At 44.7% G+C, this 9,078-nt stretch overlaps 1 protein-coding gene and 1 long non-coding RNA gene across 6 annotated transcripts in view; one reads left to right on the forward strand and one right to left on the reverse strand.

Annotated features, from left to right (window-relative positions):
• The window catches only part of HERC4 (HECT and RLD domain containing E3 ubiquitin protein ligase 4), a 146,420-nt gene that overhangs the window by 112,005 nt on the left and 25,337 nt on the right, over positions 1-9,078 (reverse strand). The gene's annotated exons all lie outside the window — the stretch shown is intronic.
• Positions 8,259-8,951, forward strand: LOC116533008. Its single transcript, XR_004261038.1, has 2 exons — positions 8,259-8,471; positions 8,848-8,951. It is a non-coding gene; the product is annotated as an uncharacterized LOC116533008 (long non-coding RNA).

The following is a 9,078-nucleotide window of genomic DNA, read 5'->3' on the forward strand; positions in this document are numbered from 1 at the left end:
CGTAGAGAGTCACAGAGAAAGTGAGTACCAGGCTCAGTGAAATGCTGACTTGATAGCTGCCACTATTAAAAGGGCACCCCCAAGAGGGCGGGAAAAGGGGGGTTCCTGGAAAGCTTCCCAGTCTGCCCGCCCACGCCTGCAACACAATCAGTGCGCTTATTGTAGAGAAGTATGGCACTGGAAGCACAGGTGCCCCCAGCTAACAGGAAAACAGGGAGACCCTGAGCACAAGGCATCAGACAAAAGTGAAGGGTCTCTGTTCAGTCTAATGGAAGGACCACTGGACTGAAGGGGATCACACTCCATTGCCCCCAAGGAGCCCATGGTCAGAATGACGGGGGGGGGGGGGGGCAAGGCTATTGACTTCCTCATTGATACAGGTGCTGAATATTCGGTGGTAACCAGCACTGTGGTTCCCCCCCTCGAAGAAGACAACCAATATTGTTGGAGCTACTGGGGTGTCAGAGAAATAATCTTTCTGTTTGCCTTGGACTTGTGAGGTAGGGGGGCACGAGGTAATTCACCAGTTCTTGTACATGCCTGATTGCCCTTTGCCCCTGCTAGGAAGGGATTTGCTCAGTAAGCTACGGGTGACCCTAACTTTCACCGAGAATGGCATCTTACAGCTGGCACTGACTAAAACTGGGGTCGTAATGGCCCTGAGGGTGCCTTGTGAGGAAGAGTGGAAACCCTTCTTAACTGAACCAGACCAGGAGATAGAGCCTGCATTAGCAAAACGATGGCCTAAGGCCTGGGCAGAGGACAATCCACCTGGACTGGCAATCAACCAGACCCCTGTGCTCTTTGAAGTCAAGCCTGGGGCTCAGCCAGTTAGACAAAAGCAATATCCAGTTCCCCAAGAGGCCCTAGAAGGCATTCAGGTCCATCTAAAGTGCTTAAAGGACTATGGAAGTATAGTTCCTTGCCAGTCTCCATGGAACACCCCCTCTTGCCTGTTCTTAAACCAGGGACCAAAGACTACAGGCCAGTGCAGGACTTGTGCCTGGTTAACCACAGTGACTTTGCAACCAACTGTGCCTAACCTATACACACTGCTGGAATTATTCCCAGCACAGGATAGTTGGTTCACCTACTTGGACTTAAAGGACACTTTCTTTAGCATCAGGCTGGCTTTTGAAAGTCCCAAACTATTTGCTTTTCAATGGGAAAATCCAGAAACAGGTGTAACCAAAAAGTACATCTGGACCTGGCTCCCCCAGGGATTCAAGAACTCTCCCACCATCTTTGGAGAGGCACTAGCCCATGACCTCCAAAAGTTTCCGGCTAAAGACTTAGGATGTGTCCTGCTCCAATATGCTGATGACCTTTTATTGGGACACCCCATAGCAGTCGGGTGCACAAAAGGAACAGATGTCTTACTTCGGCACCTGAAGGACTGTGGGTATAAAGCATCTAAAAAGAAAGCCCAGATTTGCTGACAGCAAGTGCAATATCTGGGGTTCACTATCCAGAAGGGGGAACGCACCTTAGGAACAGAGAGGAAGCAAGTCATTTACAATCTGCCAGAACCCAAGACTAGAAGGCAGGTGAGGGAGTTCCTGGGAGCCGTGGGTTTCTGTAGATTGTGGATCCTGAGCTTTGCAGTACTGGTCAAACCCCTATATGATGTGACAAAGTAGGGAGACAAGGAGCCTTTTGAATGGGGGATCCCAGCAGCGTCAGGCCTATCAGGAACTGAAAACGAAACTTATGTCAGCTCCAGCTTTGGGGCTGCCTGATTTAACAAAGCCCTTCATGTTATATATAGCAGAAAGAGAAAAAATGGCAATTGGGGTCCTAACCCAAACAGTGGGACCTTGGCCCAGGCCTGTAGCTTACCTCTTCAAGCAGATGGATGGAGTTTCCAAGGGATGGCCCCCATGCTTAAGGGCCCTGGCAGCAACTGCTCTGTTAGCACAAGAAGCAGATAAGCTAACTCTGGGGCAGAACTTAAATATCAAGGCACCTCACACAGCAGTGACTCTAATGAATACCACAGGGCATCACTGGTTAACAAATGCTAGGCTGACCAAATACCAGAGCTTGCTATGTGAAAATCCCCGCACCACCACTGAGGTCTGCAACACTTTAAACCTCGCCACTTTGCTCCCGATTTCAGAGGGCCCGGTTGAACACAACTGCGTCAAAATCTTGGACTCAGTTTATTCTAGCAGGCCTGATCTTCAGGATCAGCCATGGACAGTAGTAGACTGGGAGTTGTATGTGGATGGGAGCAGTTTTGCTAATCCACGAGGGGAAAGGTGTGCAAGCCATGCATGGGTAACTCTGGACACTGTAATCGAGGCCAAGTCACTGCCTCAGGGTACCTGGGCTCAGAAGGCTGAACTTATTGCTCTGACTCGAGCCTTAGAGCTGAGTAAAGATAAGGTTGTAAACATTTACACTGATTCTCAATATGCCTTCCAGACTCTCCAAGTACATGGAGCACTGTACAAAGAAAAAGGCCTATTAAATTCAGGAGGAAAAGAAATAAAGTATCAACATGCAATTCTGCAGTTGCTAAAAGCAGTCTGGAAGCCCTGGAGGGTGGCAGTCATGCAATGCCGAGGACATCAGCAGGCCCACACCTCTGTGGCCCTGGGAAATTCCCGAGTTGATTCAGCAGCAGGTAAGGCAGTATCTGCTCCCTACTGAGCAGCAGTTATAGCCCCTCTGATTCCCCAGATACCCAACTTGGTGCCTCCTTACTCTAAAGAGGAAAAAGACTTTCTCCAGACAGGGCGGGGGGCAACTGATTAAAGAAGGATGGATCCGGCTGCCAGATGGAAGAATAGCAGTACCGTGGCTATTAGGGGCAGTGGTTGTACGAGCTGTACATGAAACTCATTTAGGTCAAGATTCACTAGAGAGGTTGTTAGGCTGGTACTTTTACATCTCACACTTAGCCTTGACCAAAACTGGCGCAGCGATGAATTACATGTCAACAGCACAAGCAAGGTCCAACTATTCCCCCTGGCATTCAAGCTTATGGAACAGCTCCATTTGAAGATCTCCAGGTAGATTTTACTGAAATGCCCAAGTGTGGGGGACATAAGTATTTGTTAGTCCTGGTGTGCACATATTCTGGGTGGGTAGAGGCCTTCCTGACTAGGACTGAAAAGGCCCATGAAGTAACCCATGTGCTGCTTCGAGATCTCATCCCTAGGTTTGGACTGCCACTATGCACTGGATCAGACAACGGACCAGCATTCGTGGCAGATTTGGTCTGGAAAACAGCAACGGCCTTAGGTATTACTTGGAAACTGCATGCTGCCTACCGACCTCAGAGTTCTGGAAAAGTGGAAAGAATGAACCAGACCATCAAAGATAGCTTAGGGAAAGTGTGTCAGGAAACAAGATTAAAGTGGGTGCAGGCACTTCCCTTGGTGTTATTCAAAATTAGATGCACTCCCCCTAGGAGGACAGGATATTCCCCCTATGAAGTCTTATATCATAGGCCCCCTCCCATACTCCAGGCACTCCCAGGAACTCCTCGGGAGTGGGGAGTGATTGAGTTAGGACGCTAGTTACAAGCTCTAGGGAAAATCACTCAAGGTATTTCAATCTGGGTAAATGAAAGATGTCCTGTAAACTTATTCTCCCCAGTTTACCCTTTCTTACCAGGTGATCACATGTGGATAAAGGACTGGAGTGCAGCCCCTCTGAAGCCATGGTGGAAAGGACCCCACCCCGTGATCCTGACCACCCCCACAGCCATAAAGGTAGAGGGAATCCCAGCCTGGATCCACCACACCGTGTGAAACCAGCAGCAGCTGAAACTTGGGAAGCTACATCAAACTGAGACGACTGCAAAATCACCTTAAAAAGGACAACAAGCCCTGCTCCAGCCACATCCCGGAAGCTGGCTGGTCCACGTATGGCCGAAGCATGAGGAAAGGCATCGTGGTACTTGTTCTTCTTAATATTTGGGCGTGTACAGCAGGGACCTTAACTAATTTTGAAGAATGCTCTCAGTGTGTACACCAGGTTACTAAGGCAGGACATAAAGTTACTGCCGTTCTTTTGATCTACAGTTATTATGAGTGCACAGGGACACAAAAGGGAACCAGTTTACATAACGGTACTCAGTATAAGGTGTGTAATCCAGGGGATGGACAACCCGATGTATGCTACAACCCATCAGAGCCCCCTACACAGTACGACTTCTGAAATTAGACTACTAACAGGGCAATGGAATAGTCCTACTAAACTAATAGCTAAAACAGAGGAGAAGGGAAGCCCAAAGCAGGTCACCCTAAGGTTTGATGTCTATGCAGCCATCAATGCCTACCCTTCCAGTGGAGGGGTGCTGTGGTTCCCTTAGATGGGAACAAAGTTATGCAAAAGAGCATAAATACCTCTGCCAAAAAACCTACTGGTGCTATGACTGCCCCTATTGATCATTTGTCACCTGGGCCACTTAGAAAAATGATAAAAATGACCCTGTTTGCCTTGTAAAAGGGAGGGACACCATTCCATGGGGTAATGTCCCCTGCATCTCAGGACATTGTAACCCAGGAGAATAATCACAAACCCCCAAGAACCCAAATGGGAAAAAGGGGAGTGTAGTGCTAGGAACTGATGGAAAAGGACGTGACCCTGGAGTCAGCATCCAAATTCAGGTAAAAAACGCTCAGCCCACCCAGTGTGCCAGCACTTTTATGATATATTAAATGAGCCAATACCAGAACTTCCAAAAAAGACAAAGAACTTGTTCCTCCAACTTGCTGAAAATGTGGCCCATTCCCTCAATGTCACTTCTTGCTACGTATGTGAAGGGATGACTATGGGTGACAGGTGGCCATAGGAAGCCTGTGAGTTATTACCCTCTGACCCTGTCCATGATCTGACCTCAGTTCAAAGGGTTCAAACCAACAGTTTCTGGGTTTTAAAGGTTTCAATTATTGGACAATTCTGTTCGGCCAGAGAAGGAACAGGCTTCACTAATCCAGTAGGGAAGCTTAGCTGCTTAGGGCAGCAATTGCATAATGAAACCGTGGGCACTGTAACCCGGTGGAGCTCAAACTATAAAGAAAAGAACCCCCTCCTAAAATTTCCAAAATTACAGGATGCTTGGGATCATCCTGGGTACCGGAGAGATTGGACAGCCCGGCCTGGGTTATACTGGATATGCAGACACAGGGCATACATACGGCTGCCTGAAAGATGGACAGGTAGCTGTGTCATAGGCATCATTAAGCCTTCTTTCTTCCTATTATCTGTTAAAACACGTGAGCTCTTAGGGTATCCAGTCTACTCTGCTAGGGAGAAAAGAAACCTAAAGATAGGAGAATGGACAGATGATAAGTGGCCACCAGAGAGAATTACTGAGTATTATGGGCCGACCACATGGGCGGAGGCTGGGTCATGGGGATACCAGACTCATATTTACATGCTCGACCGGATCATCTGGTTGCAGGCTGTTTTGGAAATACTCACTAATGAAACAGGCAAAGCTCTGTCCCTTTTGGCCCAACAAGAAACTCAAATGAGAAATGCGATTTATCAGAACCGGCTAGCCCTAGATTATTTGCTGGCAGTTGAAGGAGGAGACTGTGGAAAATTCAATCTAACCAATTGTTGCCTACACATAGACGACCAGGATCAAGCAGTGGAGGATATTGTACGAGACATGACTAAACTGGCACATGTGGTATGGCACAGATTTAACCCTGAGTCTTTGTTTGGAGGCTGGTTCTCATCCTTAGGAGGATTCAAGACTCTCACCATAAGTGTCATAGTAATAATAGGTGTGTGTTTGTTACTCCCTTGTTTACTCCCCCTGTTCCTTCAGATGATTAGGGGATTCATCACCACTGCAGTTAGCCAAAAAATGGCATCACAAGTATATTATATGAATCATTATCAATCAGTTTCTTCAGAGGATCTGGAAAATGAGAATGAATGAGACATTTCACTAATATTATAGAGCGGTGAGGGTCTCAAAGCGGGTGGTGAGGAAGGAGACTGAGGCATCTAGGATCACCTCCCCCTCGACTCCCACACTGCATTTCAATGGAAAAAAAGGCTGGCCGACTGGCGCCTCCTATATCGCCTTCCTGTAAATAGCAGGCATGGTATGGGGGAATCTCTCCAGAAGACATTGTTTTCACTTAAACAAGATCAAAACCCCACCCCACTCCCTTTCATATGTGATTTCTAAATCTGTAGACCCAAGACCCTTTCATATGCGATTTCTAAAACTGTAAACACAAGACCCTTTCACGTGTAATTTCTAAGGCTGTAAACCTAAGATTCTTTCATGTGTAATATCTAAAGTATAAGCCTATATAAAGGCAGAGCTTCTCTTTGTTAGGCGAGCTTGGTCATTTAGACAAATTGTAACAATAATAATAAACACTTCTTCCTTCCCAGTTCGGTGTTTCTCATGGCCGCTCCTGCTTCATATCCATTTGAGAAAATTCAAATTACTTGTTACTGCAAAACCAACAGCAAAGTCAAAAGACTGATGAAAATAATGAGGCAAAAAATATTACTCATCTCAGACAAAGGAATAACATCCCCAGTTTTTACTGGCTTCCTAGGGGGGAAAAAAAGGTAATTCCCATAACAACTAGGTATGAGATGTGAACTAACAGTTCACAGAGGAAGAAACAGAAATGGCCCTTAGCCATATGAAAAGATGTTCAACTTCACTGCTGAGAGAAATGCAAATTCAAACTGAGAAGCCAATAATAGATTCACTTAGAAAACTCAACAAGCTATACACATACTTTCAATTTTGCACTTTTCCATAGGGGTTAAGCTTCAGTAAGCTGTGATCACGCCACTGTGTTCCTTCATGGGCGACAAAGCAAGACCGTGGCTCAAAAAATAAATAAATAATAAATAAATAAACAAAGAATTTTGGAAGACAGTGAAAACTAGCTGAGTCCTGAGCTGAGGAAAGAGGAGATTCCATGTATCCATTTGAGAAAATTCAAATTACTTTGTTACAGTAAATTTATCAAGAGAATAAGACAAGCCATAGCCCAGGGGAAAATATTTGCAAAAGATACAGCTGATAAAAAACTGTTAATCCAAAATAAACAAAGAATGCTTAAAACCCAACAATAAGAAAACAAACAATCCGATTTTAAAAACAGGTAAAAGACCAAAACTGACACCTCACCAAGGAAGGTACACAAACGGCAAGCAGGCATACAAACAGATGTTCAACTTATGTCCTCTGGGAGTTACAATTTAAAACAACATACCACCACACACCTATTAGAACGGCCACAAGACAAAACACAGACAATACCAGATGCTGGCAAGGATGTGAAGCAATAAGAACTCTCCTTCATTTTTGGTGGGAATGCAAAATGGTACGACCACTTTGGAAAACAGTTTGGCAGATTCCTACAAAATTAAATATACTCTTACCATACATATGATCCAATTCCTTGATATTTACCCAAATAAATACTTATGTCCACAAAAACACCAGCACCTGGATATCTTTTTTTTTTTTTTTTTTTTTTTTGAGACAGGGTCTCACTGTTGTCTAGGCTGAAGTGCAATGGCATAATCAGGGCTCACTGCAGCCTCCCAGGCTCAGGCAATCCTCCCAACTCAGCCTCCAGAGTAGCTGAGACTATAAGCACATGCCATCATACCCAGCTAATCTTTAATTCCTTATAGCGACAGGGTCTCACTATGTTGCCAGGCTGGTCATGAACTCCTGGGTTCAAGCGATCCTCCCACTTCAGCCTCCCAAAGTGTTAGGATTTACACGCATGAGACACCACACCTAGCCCACGTAGATGTTACTAGCAGTTTTATTCATAATTGCCCAAACCCAGAAGCATCCAAAAAGTCCTTCAGTAGGTGAATGGATAAACTGTGACACATCCAGACAATTGAATATTTAGTGCTAAAAGAAATGAGCTACTAAGCCATGAAAAGACATGGAGGAAACTTACTTATTACTAAGTAACAAAAGTCAGTCTGAAAAGTCTACAAACTATATGATCCCAAGTATATGACATGCTGGGAAATACACAATGGAGACAGTAAAAGAATTAGTGGTTGCCAGGTGATAAAGGGAGGGAGGGAGGGGTGAATAGGCAGAGCACAGAGGATTTGAGGGCAGTGAAACTATTCTGCGTGATATTACAATGATGGATACATGTCATTATAAATCTGTTAAAATCCATTTAATGTGTAACACTAAAAATGAACGCTAAAGTAAACTATGGAATTTGGGTGATAATGATATGTCAATGTGGATTTGTTGATTTTTAACAAACGTGCCATTGTGGTGCAGAAGATCCAGAAAGCTGGGGGGGTTGTGCATGGTGGGGGACAGGAAGTATAAGGGAACTCTTTATTTTCTGCTCAGTTTTGCCCTGAACATAAAACTGCTCTAAAAGGAAAGCATATATTTTAAATTTGTTGTTTTTTTTTTTTTTTTTTAAAAAAACCCACATACTAAGATACTATTTTTTTAACCTTATAAAAATAAAAAAGTTTGGGCCGGGCGCGGTGGCTCAAGCCTGTAATTCCAGCACTTTGGGAGGCCGAGGCGGGTGGATCACGAGGTCAAGAGATCGAGACCATCCTGGTCAACATGGTGAAACCCCGTCTCTACTAAAACTGTAAAAAATTAGCTGGGCATGGTGGCGCGTGCCTGTAATCCCAGCGACTCAGGAGGCTGGGGCAGGAGAATTGCCTGAACCCGGGAGGCGGAGGTTGCGGTGAGCCGAGATCGCGCCATTGCACTCCAGCCTGGGTAACAAGAGCGAAGCTCCGTCCCAAAAAAAAAAAAAAAAATTAAATTAAAAAATAAAAAAAATAAAATAAAATAAAAAATAAAAAATAAATAAATAAATAAAAATAAAAAAGTTTGATAATTAGTTCGTGGAGGAAAAGGCACTCTCGTACACTGTTAGTCAAAGAACAAAACGGTAAAATCTCTATGAAGAGAAATGTGGCAATATCTAACAAAACACATATGCATTCACCCTTCAGACCCAGCAATTCCAACTGCAGGAAATTTGTCCTACAGATATACACGTACGTTTTGTGTGTGTGTGTGTGTGTGTGTGTGTGTATTTGCAGCACTATATATAATAG

This window comes from Sapajus apella, unplaced genomic scaffold (assembly GCF_009761245.1).
Source record: "Sapajus apella isolate SASKATOON/1434 unplaced genomic scaffold, GSC_monkey_1.0 scaffold78, whole genome shotgun sequence".
In the NCBI taxonomy this organism is placed as follows: Eukaryota; Metazoa; Chordata; class Mammalia; order Primates; family Cebidae; genus Sapajus; species Sapajus apella.